Source organism: Lissotriton vulgaris, chromosome 4_1 (assembly GCF_964263255.1).
Source record: "Lissotriton vulgaris chromosome 4_1, aLisVul1.2, whole genome shotgun sequence".
NCBI lineage: Eukaryota > Metazoa > Chordata > Amphibia > Caudata > Salamandridae > Lissotriton > Lissotriton vulgaris.
In genome coordinates this window covers 673434089-673455487 of record NC_141691.1, presented here as the reverse complement: position 1 = coordinate 673455487, position 21399 = coordinate 673434089, and the positions used below count along the sequence as shown (strand labels likewise).

General features: G+C 47.6%; 1 protein-coding gene across 1 annotated transcript in view; it reads left to right on the top strand.

The window, feature by feature from the left end:
• RALBP1 (ralA binding protein 1) overlaps positions 1 to 21399 on the top strand; it is a 272192-nt gene that overhangs the window by 155271 nt on the left and 95522 nt on the right. The gene's annotated exons all lie outside the window — the stretch shown is intronic.

The following is a 21399-nucleotide window of genomic DNA, read 5'->3' as shown; positions in this document are numbered from 1 at the left end:
CAGTGGGGTCCCAGACATTGAGGAGACATTTTTGTGGCTCGGGCATAAGGGAGATTTCTAATGTTTGTGAAATGGTGCGCAGGACCTGTCGCCAGTATTCTACAATAATAGGACAATCCCACAGGGTATGGTGAACTGTGCCCTCCTCCACGCACCCCCTGAGGCAGAACGGGTGTGTCGCGCGGTGTATCTTATGTAAGGTGGTCCCGGTGTAATACACACGATTTATTATGTTTAGTTGTACAAGTCGGAACAGGGCCTAAATGCCCACCTCCTTAGGGGATGCCAGGGCTGCTAGCCACTCCGATTCATCCATATCTCCCACCTCTCACACCCACCGGTCTCGGAGTTTAAGTGTAGGGTCGGGCATATTGTTAAGGAGTTTCCAGTAAGTGAGGGATGTAGCACGCTGCTGCATGAAGTCTGTGAGCAGACGGTCCTCCAATGGCGAAGCCTCTGGGACGTCTGTATCCGCTGGGAGCTCTGTTAGTAAAGCATGCCTAATTTGCACATATCTATACGTTTCAGCTGGTCCTAAATCATATTGTTGTTGTAGTTGTGCAAAAGGAACCACCGTCCTCTTATCCCACATGTCACCCACCGTGGAAATTCCAATATTATCCCATTGTGTGAAGCCTTTACTGTTTCTTAGTTGCCCCAATGCCCTGGTGTCCCAAAGCGAGTGAGTTTGGTAATGGTTCCCTTCCACCCCAATTTCGCATGTGCCGCATACCATAACGCCACCGTCTGCTTCGTGGGTCCTATTAGTCTCGCGGCCTGACTTCTATTGTATAGTACCACCAGCATGTTGTTCGTGCCAAATTGTATTCTGTCTGCTCGGTATTCCTCTGCATCTTGGGGTGCATGAATCCACTGGTTGATGGTTTTAAGTTGTGCTGCCCAGTAATACAATTGTAGGTTCGGTAGTGCAATTCCTCCGTCATACCAGCTCCGATTCAGTTTAATTTGGGCTATGCGTGGCGGCAAGTTGCCCCATAATAGGGCCGAAACCTGTGCCGCAGCTTGCTTAAAATACCGTGGCGGTATCGGAAATGGGGTGTTATCGAGAGTGTAGAGTAACCTTGGTAGAGCCATCATTTTATATAAGGCTGCTCTACCCAGTAATGTGAGACACAGAGACGCCCAGTGTTTGACGTCGCGCTTTAGGCGCTCTAGAGGAGGTGTCAGATTTTTTTTAATGAAGTCTGCGGCTTCCCTAGTGACATGTATGCCCAGGTATTTAAAGCAGTCGCTGGCTATTATTATCGGGCAGTCGGCGGGGAGCAAAGGATCTGGACCTTGTAAGATGAATAGCACCGCTTTGGACCAGTTTATCGTGTATCCTGATGTGCACCCATGTGTATTACAGAGTTCAAGAAGTTCAGGTATACTATGATCAGGGTCCGTCAGGTGGAGCAGCATGTCGTCGGCGTAGAGGGAGACACGATCTTCCCATCCCGCCGTCCAACGAATGCCTTTTAATAATGGGGTCGCTCTGATTAAAGTGGCCAATGGTTCCAGTGCCAATGCAAACAACGGCGACAGCGGGCAGCCCTGGGCGTTTCCTGGCAAGCCATATAGTACACGATATGTGACCATTGCTGCTACCCGGGCCACCGGTTCAGCGTAGAGGAGTCGTATTCAGGCCTGAAATTTAGGGCCGAAGCCCATATATCCTAGGACCGCGAAGAGGTATCGTCATTCCACCAGGTCGAAAGCCATTTTGGCGTCCACTGACATTATCACTGTAGGCTCCGAAAGTGTCAGAGCACGCACCAGTATCCCATGTACCCGCCGGAGGTTAAGAGCGGTGTTTCGGTGTGGCATAAAGCCTGATTGATCCGGGTGGATCAGCTGAGGGAGGTGGGGCATTAGTCGATTCGCCAGTACTTTAGCCAAAAGGTTGGCTTCCGCATTAAGGAGTGATATTGGGAGATATGAGGCGCACTCTGTTGGGGGTTTACCTGACTTGGGAATCGCCACAATCGTTGCTGTGCGCTGGTCAAGCAGGAGCATAGTTACCTTCAGGCTATCGTTCTACATTGCCAGCAGCGGCGCACTGAGCGTGTCAGACATGAGCTTATACCATTCTATGGGGATCCCGTTGGGGCCCATGGCTTTCCCAGATTGTATGGTTCCTATAGCAGACTGCAGTTCGTCGGCCGTAAGGTCAGCTTCAAGTTCCGTGACTGCCTGGGGTGGGAGGGTGTGGGTTTCTATGTGGCTAAGTGAGGCAATCGCCTCGGGCTCTGTTATTTCCCGTTCTGGGGTGTAGACGCCTTCAAAGTGGTCCGCCAGGGTATGCACTATCTCCTCCGGGTGCGTCTGTAGGACACCTGCCTTTGAGTACAACTGTTGTATCCCTCTAGGCCCAGCTTGTTTGCTTTCCAGCCATGCCAACATTTTCCCCGCTTTATCCCCTATGTCGTACACTCTGTGTGCTGTCGCAGTGATGTAGTTTATGGTCCGGTGTTTCGAATGGTCCCGGTAGCGCTGCTGCTGCAGCTGCAGGTCATGGGCCGAGTCTAAGGAGGGATCCGCCATATGTGCAGTGTGTAGGGCGAGCTCCTTTTTCTTGTAATCGTTTATGCCCCGTGATGGAGGCTATAGCCTGCCCTCGGAGGACCGTCTTATACGCCTCCCACAATGTGGACGGCGAATCTACTGAGTCGAGATTTTCAGCAAAGAAATGTTTAGTGGTGTTTTTAAGTTCTTTCCGTATGCCTGGGATTTGCAGATAATTAGGGTAGATGGGGTAAATTCGCCTGCGTGATTTCTCCCTGCAAGAGAGGGTCAGTAATACAGGCGAGTGATCTGAGATGCCTCTGGGTTTGATTTCTACATCTTCGACATTTTGTAACCTCGACCCCACCATTAGAAAGTAGTCAATCCTTGATAAACTATTGTGTACTGTGGAGTGGTATGTGCACTGGGTCGCTGCTGGGTGTGTATGGTGCCAAACGTCTATTAATCCCATTGCCTCTGTAAAGCCCTGGAAGCGAGAGCAACCCGACACCTGTGGCTGCGCTGGGAATCTGTCTATTGTTGTGTTCATGGTAGTGTTGAAGTCACGCCCCAGAATGAGGTCCCCTTCCGGTAGGGTTAGGAGAAATGCCCCCAGTGCAGGCAATGCCACCGATTGTAGTGCCAGAGGTACGTACACCAAGACTATGTTGAGAAGTTTTCCTTCCCATTGGCCTTGGATCGCTGCGAAGCGACTCTGGTCATCTGTCTTAGTCTGTAGTGGTATAAACGATGAGGTCTTTTTAAGGAGGATACCTGTCCTTCTCGAGCCTGAAGTGAACTCGGCTTGCGCCGCCATCTTGTAACCCCGTCTGTCTAACGCTTGGCAAGCTTTGCATGTGAGATGAGTCTCCTGTAGAAGGACTATTGTTGGGCTATCCCTTTTCAGAGCTTGCAGTACCAGACCCCTCTTTATTTTGTCACCCAGACCTCTCTCATTCCATGTCAGTATTCTCAGGGGCGGTGCGGGGGACTCATGTGTCGCATCGCAACGGATGTTACCTCGTGGACTGTGCGCCAGGGAATGCCTATCGGATGTTGGGGATGCGCTGCCTTGTGCTGACATCTAAACGTCTGCGGTGTTGTCGCGGTCCCACCGCATGTGCTCCTACTATCTCAGTCATGTTGCAACTGTTCTCCCTTCGTGATTGTAGCGTGTGCCTGCCATCCATTCCTGCCTCAACATTAAAACATAGAGTAGCCAAAACGTTCCAGTCCCTCCCCTCCCCCTCCCTGCTTCCCTGCTCAATGGACTTAGAACCGCCCGCCACCCCAACTTGGCAGAGTGCTTTACCCAAACCCAAACCATAGTACTTGCTTGTCGGGGTTCAAGGTCCGTAGAAGCGCCCCCCCTTGCATATCCCCTGGGCATGCCTCAGTCCAGAAGCTGGAGTCAGGCCATTTCGAATACGCGGTGCAGTGTTTGGAGCCGGCTGGAGCCGAGAGGTTAATGTTCTTGTTCCAGTCCATCTTCATCTGTCCCCAGTCTTGGTGAGCGGCCCGGCCCTTCTCGCCCGCACCTCTGAGTTCCAACGTGGTTGCCTTCGTGTTGCTGTCACTGATTCCTGTTGGTGCGCCGCTGTGCTCCCACCTGCCGCCACCCCTCCAACCAGTCGTACGCCATGTCCGGTGTGTCAAAGAACCACGTTTTACCGTCTGCTACCACTCGGAGCCGAGCCGATAACAGCATGGAGTAGGGCAGGTCACGTGCCCTCATTTCCTTTTTGACTTCCAGGAAACTTCTCCTGCGACGGGCCACCTCTGCCGTGTAGTCCGGGAAGATGGCTGGCTGTTTGAAGCAATAAAGGACTCCGATGGATAACTCTCCCTCTGGAGATTCCTAGATACCTTCTGTTGCTTTGTTCTTACTGTAAAGAATCGTGATTTGTTACTTAACTAAATTGTTACTGTCTGAGTGCATTGGGTAACCCCTTTTTTTCTGCAGTTAGTAGTTCGACTACTCACTTGGAGTGGTTCTAAGGGCTTTCCACTCACCCTCTGCACCACCCTATTTTTGCTTACTATTTATCCAGTGTGTTGATTGTTACGGCAGTGCACCTCTCTTGTGACCATAAGCCCTTTTGTATAGTTTTACTAGTCCGGGAAGAACGCAAGTGTGGAGTTGTGCACACGGATCGGCTGGGACGTTCTTGCTGCTTTTAGGATTGCGTCCCTATCGCGAAAGTTGAACAGTCTGGCCAGCACCAGTCTTGGGGGCGTCCCTGGCTTTGGTTTACCTCCCGGGACTCTATGGGCTCTTTTAAGTGAGAAGAAGTGAGATAGTCCCTTAGGTTGTAATTTGGTTTTAATTAATACCTCCACATATAGGTCCATCGCCTGAGTTCCTTCTGTTTCGGGAAGACCAAGAATTCGTACGTTGTTCCGTCTTGATCGCCCTTCCTGGTCATACAGCTTTTCTTTCAGAAGTTTATTTTCTGTTTCGATCCGCGCCTTCGCTCTCTGCAATTCCGATGTGTTCTCCACTAGTGATTTCGCAACTATTTCGACTTCTTTGACCCGTTCAGACATTTTGTGGAAGTCTGCTCTTAATAAGGAGACATCCGTCGATATCGTTCCTACCGTCGTCTGGACCGCTGACAGCGCTTTCATAATGTCCTCCAAGGTGACCTTTTTCTCCCCATCTCCTTCCGGCGTCTTCCTCGTGGATGTTCGCCCTTCCGATTGTTGTGAGCTGCTTTTCTCATAGGCATATTTATCCAATTTTGCCTGGGTTGACTGGTTTCTTGGACCCCTACCCAACATATTGTTTCCACCGAGAGGGTCTCTGCGGCAAGGTTGGCGTGGGGGGCAACCGGATGGCAAGTCAATCTTTGACGAGGAGTAGTAGTGGAGCTGTGGTCACAGCAGCGGCGCACCAGTAACACTCAGCGAGAGAGTCTGCTTACTGGAGGGCGTGGAAGGGCCGCAGGCCTCACTGCAGGCGTCCGTCCATATCCTAGTGTAGTGGTAGTCTCGACATTGCAGGTAGGAGCCACGTTGGAGTCGCCCAGTGCGCAATGCAGTCCAGGCCGCCTTGACTGATATGGCATCTGGGGTTTAAGAACTGAAGGGGGGGGTCCGGATTACTTCTTCATCATTCTCATCATTAGTCTGCAAGTGCACCACACCACAAGCCCCTAGACTCCCAATCAGGCTTTCCATCTGCTTGCTATGTTCACTGTGTGTCCCGCTTCCTGCACTTGCGGATGGATTGGTCTTCCCCGCAGTTACTGCTGTCAGTTCGCACCTTTGGAGTGTGTGGTGCCGCGTGTACAGTGCAGCGTGTCGGGCCGTTGGCAGAGTTGACTCCGTGACTCTGATCGGCATCACCGCGCTGTCGAGGTAGGGGGAGGAAATGCCATCTGGTAAGGTGTCGTGTAGAGCGTTGTTGATGCCGGCCGGCAGTACCCACGCCAGTGCCCAGTGCCTCCTGCAGCCGAATTTAGTACACATACGCCTCACTATGTATTTCGGAGGCAGCGAGTGTTCAATTACTGTGTATGACTTGATTTTGTAGGCGGACGCGCACCGAAAGTCCAGAGTAGGGGTCCTTCTGGTTCCGCGGCATCCGGTCTCCTCTCACTTCCGCCCGGTTATTGTGATGCGGCAGGTCGCGGCTTTCCGCCGGCAGGAGAGGAGGTGTTTGTTTATATTTCTGCGCGCTTTCCAGAAGCGCGGTTCAGGAGCTCCCTCATCTCAAGTGGCCCGGAGACTCTGGAACCTGCTTTGGCATCTTTTGTTTCTTCAAGTTATTGAATCTCTCCTGACCCGCCGGCGGACCTCGCACCTGAAGCATCACTGTGAGACATTTCTTCTCCATTTTGGGCTGGGTTTACTCCTCCCTGCTCAACGCTACATTAGGGGCTTGGACCGAAGGTCGATGAGGCTCTGGGGACTTGAGGCTGCACCCCGTGTTTCAATCTGCGGTTTCCATGAACGCTTTGCAGCGCACCTTTCCCTTCGCTATTTTCTTGTATTTTTCAAGACCGCTCCACAGCCATACTCACCTGGGAGCCACTGGTGCATCCTGGGACATGGAGTCCGTTGATTTACACGGACCCGTCATATTGAGGACTTTCGTTTGCTGAGGGGCGGAGCTGTGACACTGCACCTATCATAGTGGGGCTGGGTGCCTTATCAAGCTGCAGAACGCCAGGACTTCCGCATTCACTACCGCAGGCGCTGACGAGGCCACACCGGCTGAAATGCATACGCCTATTGTTTGGAATAAAGGTGCTGCCGCTTCTTATCCCCACCGAGGCTCCTGCTTCTTTCTTCGAGAGGAGGTGTTTGGTTGTATATATATATATATATATATATATATATATATATATATATATATATATATATAATATATATATATATATATATATATATATATATATATATATATATATATATATATATAATATATATAATATATATATATAATATATACATACATACATACACACTCTGGGTAGTTCCCAAATTTAGGTGGAAAGTAGCTCCAGACACAGCACTCACAACACTCTAAATTTGCTCCCCTCAAATATCTACTGTCTGCTTTTCTATCAGTCGTTAAGCATAGGATTGGCACAGTGTCATCTGCGCCGACATAGAAAGGGACAAAGTCTTTTGCCATTTCTACATTAAAGTCTTTAAGTATATGATTGGCACAGTGCTATCCATGCAGAGCTGTAAAATTACCAAAGCCTTTTACCACTCCAGATACAGTATTACAGCTTTGGATTGGCAAAATACCATCCAGGCCAACCTAAAATGAATAAAAGCAACCTTTGCTCACCTCAAATGTCTGCTATTCTATCAAAGTCTTTAACCATAGGTTTAGCACCGTGCCATCCACGGCGAGTTAGAAAGGGACAAAGTCTTTTGTAATTCCTACAGCAAACTCTTTAAGCATAGAATTAGCACAGTGCTATCCATGCCAGGCTGTAAAATGACCAAAGCCTTTTACCACTCCAGGCACAGTATTACAGCTTTGGATTGGTAAAATACCATCCAAGCCAACCTGAAATGAATGAAAGCAACCCCGGACACGTGTTTAGCTCTCATTAGAGCTCTTCAGAGAGGTATAGCTTTGTCCAGACACAAGGGAGCACCGAGTATAAGTCAAAACAATACCCTTTCAGGCATAGAGTGATGCATACATTATGCAATAAAGCAGAGAACTCTGGGTAGTTCTCAAGTTTAGGTGGAAAGCAGCTCCTGTATAGAGCAAGCTCATCACCAGTGACACTCTAAATTTGCTCACCTCAAATGTCTGCCCTTCTATCAAAATCTTTAAGCACATGATTGGCACAGTGCCATCCACCCATAGAAAGAAAGGGACAAAGTCTTTTGCCTTATAAAATGGTAATCCTGCAAGCATCCAGGTCACTTCAACCTGGGCAGGGCGGGGCTGGTGTGAGATAGGTTCAGGGCCCATTATTGTATGTCCAAAAGCCAGAGTCTGAATTATTGACTTGAAGTGTGATTTTGCTCTCCACATTTCAGATCTCCCAGTGTTTATTTGGCGACGCGTTTCACCCACACCACATGGGAGCTTCGTCACAGCCTGTACTAAGCCCAAGTGTGGGTGAAATGTGTTGCTGAATAAAACCCTTTGGAGATCTGATCTGATCAGTGGAGTGTGAGTCGTGCTTGATTTGATATTCCTGACCCTGGCTTTTGGATGTATATATACATATATATATATAGAGAGATCTCAGGCTCCCCTGTAATTAAGATATATTTTGATTACAGGGGAGCCTGCAAATCCTGTATTAAAGCCTCCCCCTAAATACCTGGTATATATAACCTGAACCCAAAGATAGCAGTATGGTATTATATTATACGTGACTTGTTGCATATTTTCATATTATATAATTTCATTAATTGATTTATTTTGGTACTCTTTGGAAAGTTGTGGAGTATAGGAGTTTCATCCATTTTGTATTCATTGTTTAGCAAGTGAGGGATCACCATACCACGATTAAGGTACCGAGAAGCTACAAGGAAAAAAGAAAAACCAGTGAGGACGGTCAGGTCATAGACAAGGCACACACACAAGGACCACACGTCTCGGGTTTCATATTTGAAGTCTGTTTATTTTCTCATCTCGCCACACCCCTTTTAGTCACCCAGCTCACTTCACTTTTAGCCACATGCCAGGAGCAAGCACTAGTAAAACACGCAAGGGGACTACTTACCTTAATCATGCATACTACATTGCAATTGAACCTCCCTAACAAGGAGACTCCATGAGCATGAATGGAGACTACGGTTTCAGCGACTGAGATGCAGCTTAAGCACCTATTTCTCTAACGTAAATTCCACTTTACTCGGTCTGGATAGGTTACCTTTTTCTCACTTCTTTATCACACCTGTGGTGTTGGCACATGCTCCCCTATTAAAATGACTAATCTCATCCATACCATTTGCAGCCTTGAGTAAGCCCCAGGCCGTGGAGCCGTTCAGAGGGCAAAACATGTGTGGGCTGCCTACATAATACCATTAATGTGTGTTAATATTTGTTGGAACAATTTACGTTGGATCACATTCTGAATTTCTAACTGCAAATAAAACGGAAATTTCAAAATGAATAACAAAGGCTTCTTAGCATCTTTCAACTTTGGGTAGATGCACCAAACCCCTTATACAAGTCAATTAAAATAGAGGCCAAGGAGAGGAGGAGCTACGACGGCAAACAAGATGGCTGCTTAGGCTTCCGGCTCCGCCGACCTCCGTATCCCGCCGCAAGATCCTGCACAATATCCTGATTTTACGCCCAGCCCCTGCTTGCATGAACAGTTCCTCACTCCGATGGTGAAATCTGGGAATTTTTATCGTCCGGTTTCACGGAGTTACACAGAGTTGAAGATTGTGGCCTACTCCAGCAGTGAAGCAGGGGCCTCGAATATCTGCATGGCCGGGTGGTAGTGCAACAACAACGGCTGAGAGACCCAGGCAGTGTCCGTTCGATCGTAGTGGAGGCTTCTTTTTTCGCCCGAAATTGGCTTTGATTGTTCTTTTTGCTCAGCACTGATGGAGAGGTGACCTTGCTTGCTACTGGTGGGGGTTCCCGTCCCGTGGACCCGGTGCCGGCTCCCTCCGGGGTTCGGCGGGTCAGGGCCCGCGGCGTTAAGTCGGGTGATCGTGGCTGTGGAGAACGTCGGGTCACCGTCCACGCTTGCCCTCTCGTGATCCCCGTCTGTCCCCCCCGGAGACACCAATTCACTCGGGAGGTGATTGTGATCGGTCTCGGGCGTGAGACTATGGACCGAAATGTGTCTGAGCCATTGCTGGGGTCATTGTTGGCAGAACTCTGGGCGTTTCACTCACAAGTGACTGTCTCAATGAATAAAATGGATGCAAGCCTATCTGGTATGCTGCTTATTGTACCGGACCCTGCCCCACTATTGGAACTGCCATCTGTAGCCATTCAAGTCGCGGCCATTTTGACCCACTGCGAGGACCCCGTGGGGAAGCGAGTATTGGAACCATCGGATGAAGCCCTAGAAGATGGTGTCCCAGAAATCGTGAGTGTGCTACCGCACCTTCCACCGTTATTGACTTTGGAGGTATTGACTGGCGTCCTACCCCCGGAGACTTGTGTTGTAGACTCTTCTTTCATCTTGTGGTCGTCTCCCCCCTTTTTGGAAACGTTACGACCCCGGGGCAAGAAACATCAGGACTGTCTTGTTGGGAGAGGGAGACTTCCTGCGCCTGAAGCTCTCGTGGACTTACTTGCTGCAAGTGGTAACGGATTGACTCTCGATGACTTCCCTCTCCTCTATGACTTGCTTGTATGCCTTTGGGTCTCGCTGGGGAGGGTTCGTGTGCTGGTTCGGAAGGGTCAGGGTTGAGATCAATCAACTCGGGACGGTTTGAAATGGTATTATGACTGTTCGATTTGCAATGGTTTGATTTAAGAGGCTGGGCGGTGTATCACGGTGCCCCCTAATTTCTCTTATAAGGGTCGCTCCACATCCGTCTCTTTGCGATAGGGGGTGTCTGTTTCTGGCGGGGGGACTATGGGGCTGGGGGCACGTACTACTAGGCCCTCCTCCACTCTTCTTCTTCTTTTCCCTTCTTTTAGGGTTTTAGTTATTTAGGGCGACAGGCACGCTGCTAGTGGGGTTAGGCTATAGTCATCGGCAGGGGTGCAGGGTGGGGGGTTTGAGGGGGGGGGGGGTTATTTTGCCTTTCTTATTTTCTATGGCCTTTTTCTCCCTTCCCTTTCTTTCCTTTCGGGTCAGTATCGTCTGTGCTTTATTCTAATTACTCTGTGTTCTGGAATTTTGTACTCACGCTTCCTATGTTAATCGAACTTCCGGGTGGGCAGGCTCTGGGAACCGGCGCTTACGAAACTGTATACTGTATTGTTGTTCACTTCGATCCATAAGCATTGGCGCCAGGGTTCCTCATATTGTTGTTTCTAAACGTATATCCTGTTTCTTGGCCTGTCCCCGTCTCCTTTTGTTTGATTGTATGGCACCTGATCCGTCTATTTATGTAATATAAAATGAAACCTTTAATATATCCTGTGACCTATTCATGCGTTCCAATACAAGTTTCATCCTGAATCGCTGCCGGTTCTCAGGGCTGTCGGCTGATGAGCTGTGTTACACTGTGCTATGATTGGTTTCACTTATGACTAGCGGCCAGCCCCTGCGGTTGTAGGCCCATACTTGTACTTTCAGAACGTTGCAATAAAGGTTTTAAAAAAAAATAAAAAATAAATAGAGGCCAAGTAGGTCTAAACCTCACTTAGTGGACTACCCACACTGGATAATGGGCATTACTAAACAGGAAGGGAGAGTTGGACCTTGAGCAAAATGCTATAATTCTATCCGCCATGCTTGTTTGAACTCTGTGTTGAAATACAATGAACACCATTATTATTCCCCTAGGTAGAAAGCATGCAATCAGAGGTTGTATGTCAATGATCAGCTGTTTAATCTAGTTAATATATTGTACCTGGGGATTACCTTTGATGAAGGAACACTCAATTTGAATTGCCATATTTTAGGTAATGAAAGTAAAGCAAAGGCTGCAACGCTGGCACTGGTGAGATTCACTAAGCTGTTTGGCAGGCATTAATTGTGTCCCTTGAGGTAATCCTGCAGAAAATGGCATGTATGGATGTTAATAGTGCTCCGGTTTTGGTAGTTGCTTATTCTCCTGCTCATTCCAGTTGTAAAGCAGTGCTGTGAAAGTCCTTCTTCAGGCTTCCTCGTGGTGGAACAGTAGAAAATCTGCTTGTGTCTTGTGCCAGTGTCGATTTAGCTGAAAAAGATTTTCAAATTAGGATGTAACACAATGAGATGTGTTCTGTTAAATGATCATGGAAGCAAGGTTTTCAGCAATACCCTCTATTTTTTTAAACCTTGTGTTTTATTAGCATTTTGGTGTAATCAAAAAATGAAACATGGCAAAACAGTGTCAAGGAAATGGACATAACACATGTAAAAGAAAACACCATTAATTCCAGGCAGTACGTCTACTGTCTAATCTGAATATATAATTCTCCTCGTAGTCTTAACTCACTCGTATTCCCGTAGTCCTACGTAATATAATGCTATACCTTCCAAGTGGTGTGGAGTGTAGCCTGAGGGGAGACATCTCGGGGTAGTGTGGAGGGTGGGCAGTGATGGAGGTAAAAGATTGGAAGATTTTCTAGGCGTTGTAGCGTAGGCCAGTTCTTCCGTGTAGGGGTCGTGGACATGGGAGGGGGGGCGTGTCATTCTGAGAAGGGGTGCGTGCATTTCCAGGCCTCACTTCTGCCTGGAATCCAAAACGTTTGGTTTTGGAAAAAGACAACAGACAATAGTCCCTGGACGGTTTATTCCATTCCTTAAAGTGCTTCAGCTGAACTTAAATTAATTGAATCCGCTGTGCTGTGAAAGGAAGAAGCAGGACAGACAGCTAAACATTCATTCCATGCAAATGTGTGCAATGAGTTAATCTGTACATGTAAAGGATGCTTGGGGGCCGGTTCTGTTTTTTTTTCTGTTTTTTTTAATAAATCTTTTTATTGAAAGTAAAAAACAAACAAGGCAATAAACACAATACAATAGGATAGCAGTCCGAATGAGGAAGGAGGAACAAAAAAGACCATACAATAAGGTATACAAATCATATTAGGGGAGGGAAACAGGGGAGAGACGAGCTCGAGACCAGTTATATATATTACATTACAAGGAATGGCAGGTCAGGGGAAAAGTGTAACTTCAGGGACATCCATAAGAGGAGGAGTGCAAATATCTCCACTGTAAGTGTTCCAATGACCCCAAATCTTACCCCATTTCCTGGGTCGCCCCCGTGCCACATAGACAGTCTTCTCCCTAAACATGCACCAATCCATGTTTTCCATCCAAGCCTCGACCGTGGGCGGCCTCTGGGAACCCCACAACTGAGCTATGTCTCTCTTAGCCACCATATTTCCCAGGGTTGCCCACTGCGGCTGCGCAACATTATAGTCAGTTGGTTCCCAAATATTCAGGAGACAACGTCTAGCCTCGGGCAGTAGAGCAACACCGGCAGCCTCCTCCATCTTATTATGTATCCCGGTCCAAAAAGCAGCTACTGCAGGACACTCCCAAATTATATGCAGAAACGTCCTGAGCAGCCCACAACCACGCTTACAAAGACCATCTTCTGAATAACCCATTCTAATCAAGCGGGGCCAGTCACATAGACTCTATGCAGGATTTTAAGTTGCACCAACCGGAGACGGGCCGGAATCGCGACCTCCTTGGGAGAAGAGATCACAGACTGCCAATCCTCATCGTCTAATTCAAGACCGTCTCAGGTCCATACGTCCCGGAGGAGCACCAACAGGTCAGTCCTACCATTTATCAGCTTTTTATAGATCAAAGAGATAGTACTATCTGGCACATGACCATCCAGTATTCTATCCTCAAGCGGAGAGGACTCCGGAATATCCGCACTCACAGTAAAAACCGAATGCAAGGCATGGCGGACCTGAGCATATCGAAAATATTCCCTGTCGCTAAGTTGGAACTCGGCTTTCAATTCCTCAAAAGTTTTAAACTTGCCTTTTACCCAGAGGTCACTCATTTTACTGATACCGCTCATATCCCATTTCTCAAATCTTTTCGTTTTCCACAAGTTACCCAGCTTCTCAGAAGCAAAAAGCGGGGTCGCTCGGGTCAGTCGATCTTTCCAACCCATTGCATTGTTGGCGCAGTTCCATACCCTTACCGCAATCTTTGTGGGCTCGGAGAGCCTCCCTCCATCTAATCTAGAATAAAGCGCTCTTTAATAATCGCCCCCCGGCAACAGCCACCTGTCCATTGCAAACGCAGGGTTCAATTCGGGACCATACATGCCATGATTAATGGCCCCCAATTGAGACGCCCAGTAATACCGTTTGATGTCAGGGAGAGTGATACCACCATCATACCATGGAAGCGTCAGCTTGGCGAGGGCGATACGCAAACACCCATCCCAGATCAACTTCCTCTGGAGACCCTCAATAGTCCGAAAATAGCTTGCGGGAATTACATCAAAGGTGTTCCGAAGAGCATATAGAAAGAGTAGCAACGACATCATCTTAAAAAGCGCTGCACGGCCGAGCGGCGAAAGCGGCAGCTTGTGCCAGCGCACCACATCCAGCTTCAACCGGTTTAATGGCGGGAGCAAATTTTGTTCATATCAGGCAGCCGGGTTCAACGATACATAAACCCCAAGATACTTAAAACCCGTCTGTGTAACCTGGATGGGACAATCGCGTGGCAAAAGAGGCACATCTCCCGAGGGGACGTGTAAGTAAGATTTAGTCCAGTTGAGGACTAGGCCTGAATTCCTACCAAAAGAGGTGAGGACATAGAACAGAACAAAACAATTAACGACTTCCAGGGCGATGTCAGGTACAACAGTATATCGTCCGCGTGAAGCGAAATACGATCTTCGAGGTCTGGGGCCCACTGAATACCCTTCGCCGACGGTTCCCATCTAATCCAGGCAGCAAGGGGCTCAAGAGCAAGGGCAAATAAGAGTGGAGACAATGGACAACCCTGTCTTGTACCCCTTCCGAGAACGAAAGGCTCAGAGACACCGACCATTTACCACAACCTGCGCCAACGCGTCCTCATAGAGGAGCCTGACCCAGCTAATGAAGCCAGGACCAAAACCAAACTTGGCAAGTGCGGCCCACAAATACGGCCACTCCACAGTATCAAAAGCCATCGTGGCATCCAAGGAGGCCAAGATGGCCGGGTCATGCAATGACGTAGTCCTTGCGAGAACACCATGCAAACGTCGCAGATTCAGGACCGTATTCTGATGCGGGATAAAACCGGATTGGTCTGGATGAATCAAGTCACTAATCACCTTTATTATACGATTGGCCAATAATTTAGCAAGAATCTTGGGTTCCGCGTTAAGAAGTGATATTGGCCTATAAGAGGCGCAGCGGTCTCTTGGCTTCCCTTCCTTATGAATCACCACTATGGTCGCAAGCCGCTGATCACGGGGAAGGGAGCCACCATCTCGCGATTCCAAGAACACGTCACGAAGATATGGCGCCATTTTATCGGGGCGCAGTTTATAAAGTTCAATGGGGAGACCATTAGGGCCCATCATCTTCCTAGAACGAATGGAGCGAATAGCGAGAGCCACCTCATCCGCGGTTATTACGGCATTTAGCAACTCTCTATCAGAATAAGATAAGCTGGGCAATGCAATGTCGCGCAACAATAAATGGGAGTCTTCCTCCGGCTTATCAGATATGGGGGAATACACTTCCTGGAAATGTTGCGCAAAACTCTGGACGATCTCCTCGGGTTCAGTCACACGCATTCCATTCACTCTCTCAATCACAGAAACCACACGACTAGCCTGCTCTTTTTTTATCTAACCATGCTATCAGTTTGCCAGCTTTATCCCCGACATCATACAATCGACCCTGCTGCTCCCTGCCCATGACTTTCGCGGCATCCGTAACCAGCGCCCTATAGTCAAGTTGTTTAAGACTGGGAACATGCATCTTCTCACGGGTGACGCCCAGTTCCAGATCACGCTCCAGCTCGGTGATCTCTGTCTCGAGTCTAACTACCTCCTCATTTCTACTCTTCTTTGCACCAGCAATCAATGACAACGCCTGACCTCGGATGACCGTCTTAAAAGCCTCCCAGAGCGACACTGCAGAAGACACCGATCCCAGATCCTCAACAAAATACTGGTCAAGGGATTTGACCAACGCCGCACGGGTCTTAGGGTTACGGAGATACCACAGATTGATTGGTGCTACTCACCCCTCCGCACCTTCACGCAACTCTATCCGAAGCCACAGTGGAGAGTGGTTGGATATTCCCCGAGCTAGATGTCGGACCTCAGTAACGGAGGAGGCCTGCACAGCTGGCATCAGAATGTAATCAATCGTGGAAAGGCTACCGTGTGCACCCGAGTGGAAAGTGTATTGATTCTGGGCCGGGTGCAGCAGTCTCCAACAGTCAACCAACCCTAGTGTGTCTATAAAGCCACTAAGCCAATTCTGTGACCCTGTGAGGTCCCTGGATGGGTGTTGATCCTCCCTGCCAGAGACAACTGAGTTAAAATCTCCGCTCATGACCAGAGTCCCCTCAGGAAGTCCCAATACTACTCGCCCCAGGTCAGCAAAAGTTGTCGACTGCAGACCTGGGGGGACGTAAACAGAGATCAAGGATATAGTTCTACCCTCCCATCGTCCAATAAGAGCTACGTAGCGCCCCCTATCATCCAGGACTGTTGCATCTATTTCTAAGGGGAGAGAATTCCTAACTAGGATACCCACCCCTCTGGATCCAGAGGAGAACCCCGCATGGGCAAACAAGCGGTACCCTCTCCGGTTCATGGCATGACAAGTGTTACAGATCAAATGTGTTTCCTGCAACAATACCACATCAGGGGAAAGTCGCTTCAACAATTGTAACACAACCCCTCGTTTTATCCTGTCCCCCAACCCATTCACATTCCAACTCATTAGTCTCAATCCCCTACCCCCCATTTCAAAAGTGAAAGCAGATCCACCCCTCCTCGGAACTCAGCATCCAAATCAAATGATAGAACAATATGTTGCCTTGCACTGAACCAAAACACACCCACTTGAACACCCCCCCACCCTCCAACCAGAAACCCGTTACAAATCCCCCCACCCTGCACCCCTGCGTAAGACTAAATATCCACACCAACTTGCAGTGTGCCTGTCTCCCTGATATCAAACTAGTCTACAAAAAGAAACCCCAGAGGAGGAAAGAGTCCACCAATCACCCCGCCACCCCTGGGTATGACACATCAAATCATACAATAAAAGTCATCGAACCATAGTCCGGGTTATCAGTAAAGTTCAGGGACCGGAAACCATGCTCCTATTCCTGTTCCGTCGGGCCGCCTTCCGCTCCTCCACAATGGTCCTCCTTGTTGTGGCAAAGTGTTGAGCCAGTCTCCCGCCATCTCTGGACGATCAAAAAAATATGTTTGTTCCTCGAATTCAACGCGCAGCCTGGCTGGAAAAAGGATTGCGTATTTCAGTTCCATCTCCCTTAGTCGTCGTTTGACGCCCAGAAATCCAAGTCTTTGCTTTTGGACTGCCTGTGTAAAGTCCGGGTAGAAACTTACAGTGGTATTTTCGTATTTCGTGGGTCCACTCATCCGTGAGGCCTGCAGGATAGCGTCTCTATCCCGGAAGTTAAAGATTCTGGCGACGAGAGGTCTTGGCGGGGCACCCAACTTCGGTTTACCACCTGGTACTCTGTGGGCTCGTTCAACCGCGTAGAACTTGCTCAGACCCTTAGGAGCGAGGTGTTTGGTGATAAGATCTTCCACAAAAAGATCAGCAGCGGATCCTCCGATTTTTCCAGGACCCCAATAATGCGTACGTTGTTACGCCGGGCCGTACTTTCAAAGTCCTCCAACAGGCGGGCAAAAAGATCACTAGAGGTCCGCAGGTTGCGGACCTCTGTCTGCAAGTCGGACACATCACCCGTTAGGCTGGAAGTTTTCAGATTTAAAGATTTTACCTTTTCATTGGTTTTTGATAAATCCGTACGGATCAAATTAACATCGATCGAAACGGTGTCCAGCTTATGGGCGACAGTCTCAAACTGTTGGCCAATGGATGCCTTCATCCCATCAAGGGCGCCCATGACGTCTTGTAAAGTCAATTCTGCCGATGAGGCCGGCCCTCCTTAGTACCATCAAGTGATCTACTCGGTCCACCAGGGGATCCTTTAGATTGGGCTTATCAATCCATATTGTTTGCTTGGGTGTAGCCACCTCGCCGAGTGATCTTGGACTTTTGCTTGTCGGCATCAGGTTTGGTCGCCATCACGGACAAGGAGGCCTTCCAAAGTGGCGGGCAACGAGAGAAAATGGCCGCATCAGGAACTGCAATCAAACCATCAGCGGCGACCAGAGGACACAGTCCGTCCAGGCCCAGTATACGCAGTCAGGACATCCCCTATGATCGCGGAGCCGTCAAACAGCTTCTGCTAGTAGTAGGCTCGCTCTCAGATAGGATCAGACTGGAGCCTCGAAAACGAAAGTGAAAGTTCAAGTCAGCGTCTCCTCAGGCCGCTGTTGTTCAACTACTGCCCGGGCACCATACCAACTCGAGCTCCGGGCAACTCCGAGGGGCAGGCCGCAATATTCAAATCGTTGTTATTCCGGTTCCCGAAGTCCGATTTAAATTTGGACAACGGCGTCCGCCAAAGCTATGGCTCGTCTTTGATAACCCATCAATGTGGTCAGGATAATTTTCAGGATAGATGCGGGAGGTTGCGAGGGTCTCGGGAGCCCTGTGCTCACGCGGCCATCTTGGTTGCGCGCGAAGCTCCTCCTCCTCGCCGGTTCTGGTTTTAATTGCTCGAATCAATCCAAGCATTGTGATGGCAAATATTTGTTTTTGGCAGGGTAGTGCAAAGAGTTAACAACTGGGCTGTGAAGTGAGTGTTTTTAATCGTAATTGTACGTACACAGCGCTTGGTACACCTGAGGAGGTTTTGAATGGGCTGTTATGAAGAAAAAAAAATTGCATTACTTGCGGTCTGGAATTACCAAAATCTACATTTTGGAAGCACCATTTTATTTGCACGTTTTGTAGCAGTCTATCATATACTGTATAGTGGCTTGGAAAGGGTTATTTATTTGGAAGGGGCACACTGCTTAGCATTTGATGCAATTGATAAAGTTCATAAACAGTTGGATGTGAGGTGCAAAAAGGGGCTGAGGGGAAAACCCTATACCCCTCCAAGAAGTGTCAACCTGGGTTAACACTGCGTACAGAAAAACAAGAATACCCCTGCACACTCTTAGTAAAAACAAACAGTCAAAAAGTGTTGACTACTGGTGAGCACGGATAAAGCTTAGCAATTAAACAATTGATAATTGATACATTATGAGTCTCTCGGTTGTTAGGAAAAGGAAGTCGCTCTATCGGTAATAATTCCAACCCGACAGGGCTCTGGACTTTTAAGTGAAGGTAGTGTAGTCGAATGTCAATTTATGGAGTGCCTGTATCCAGATTAGATACACAGAGTGAAATAGGTAGTATTTCATCCAAAAAGTGGTGAGTTGCAGCTCTAGTTTGGATGGTGCGGATGGGCACGTTTGGAAGTGAGCGATCCCAGGTAAAGGGAATACTCATAGAATGTTCTCTAAATTGTTCTTTCGGACGTGTGTGTCCCAAGTGTTCTCTTACTCTGTGTACCCGGTAGTGCCACTACTGTGATCGCTCACTTCCAAACGTGCCCATCTGCACCATCCAAACTAGAGCTGTCTATAGCCCTGTCTGGTTGGAATTATCACCAATAGAGCAACTTCCTATTCTTGCCCACAGCTTGCGTAGCCCTGAGGAGTCGCAGGATTATTGTCCCTTAACGCGACGAAACATGTATCGGCTGGTTTATCTGTTATGAACATTAATGACACCACCCAACAACCGAGAGACTCCTAATATATCAATTATCAATTGTTTAATTGCTAAGCTTTGTCCGTGCTCACCAGTAGTCAACACTTTTTGACTGTTTGTTATTACTGAGAGTGTGCAGGGGTATTCTTGTTTATCTTATACTGTATGTAATACAAGTGTAAAGTAATGAATCACACGTTCACAGTGCTTTCTGTCACAAGCTGTGACCTCTTAGCACTAAAAATGCACAAGTCCCAATTCTTCACTGCAGCAACCAAATATAATTCTGTGGCTCTCTGGTTACACACACACCTGTGCACTGCATTTACTAATAGAGGTTTCATAATGTATTATAGAGCATTACCCACTGAGTAACAACTTTTTTAAATGTATTTTTCATTTAAGCTACCCAATATTTTATATGTAGCTGTCTGATGTTGAAAGACCTAAACAATGAACAAAATATTTTGGGGCTGGTTTATGAGAGCTTGTGCCGCTGGAGCATCACTTTTTTTGATGCTCCGGCAGCACAAGCATCCCAATCATATCTATGAGGCAACGCAAATTTACCCTGCATAGCTTTGCATGTCCTCATAGATATGGAGTAAGACAAAGCAGCGCAAGCGTTGCCTTATTTCCGCGTCAAGTAGGCCCTTCATTGGCATTGCACTGGGTGTTCACTCGCCACACCCATGGATTTTGACGCTGCCCCAGGTTCACAAAATCCCTTAAACCTGAGGCCACTTCAGGCGTAACAAGGAGAAATGTTTTCATTTCTCCAAATTCTTTCCTCTCTTTGTGTGTGCTGCATTCTGTAGCACATATAGAAAGAGGAAAACACATCTCTGGATTGTTTTTGTGCAGGAATGTACCTCTTCCAGCACAAAACAATCATACCTACGTTATTGTAAGACAGTAATTTGTGTGATAACTCAGGGGTAAATGACAGGAATGCACCATATTGCATAAATACGGTGCATTCCTGCCCTTTAACATTGGCGTGGGGCAGGGCTGCAAGAAGACTTACAGCGCTGCCCTATGCTAATTCATCATAAATGAGCCCCGTTGTTTTTAGCCACACCTTTGACCACCCTCACTGCCCTTTTGGTTTGCTAAACACTGTTTGATAATATTTACCCACCGATAAAATGATTTGATGAGGGAATTGGGGGCGTTTATGGTTGTTAATAGTAGTCGATAATGATGAGTACAAGGTTCTAGAACTTTTTGCCAGGAGGGGGTCCTTATGCATAATATATTGTGACGGGGTTCTGTCATCAAAACGTTTGAAGACCTCTGGTCTAGTACAATTGGAAGGTGTTACTCTGGTGGTCAGTGAATGGGAAGGGAAGCTTGGTTACCTTGCTTAATGATATGACAATAAATGGTACATTATAAATCTGGCTCAGTCATTTAGCATAAAGATGTAAATACGTAAATGCTTTAAACATTTTGAGAATATTTATCATTTTATTGGCTATGCTGTAAGAGTTGGATAAGCAGGGCATCAAGTTAGGCATAATAGCAAAAGGCATCAAGTTATGCATTATAGCGAAGTTAGATATGACGAAAATGATTCTGGAGAAAATAGAGCAATTTTAGAATTAGGAAATAAGTAAGAAGAATGCATAAAAAACAATAAGGAGGTAAAATGGAAGTCTCCCACCTAGTAGTTTAAACTAAACATGCAAAAGGAAACTCCCACATAAACAATGAACCACACTCCGAAGTTACCTTCGGGAAAGGTGAAACTGCCACTGACTTCTTAGCATTAAATAAATGTAAACAGCGTTCATTCACTATATTTAGTTCCTGGAAAGGCTTGGGAGAGAAGGGAAAGCGATTTTTTTCCTTGAAATGCAGTTTAATTGTAACGTTTGTGTTTCCCATTATTGATTGAGTGTGTCATTCGTTGTCTTAGTCTGCATCTTTTAATTGCGACTATATAATTCTGAAATGTTACATTCTGGTTTTGTTTTTCT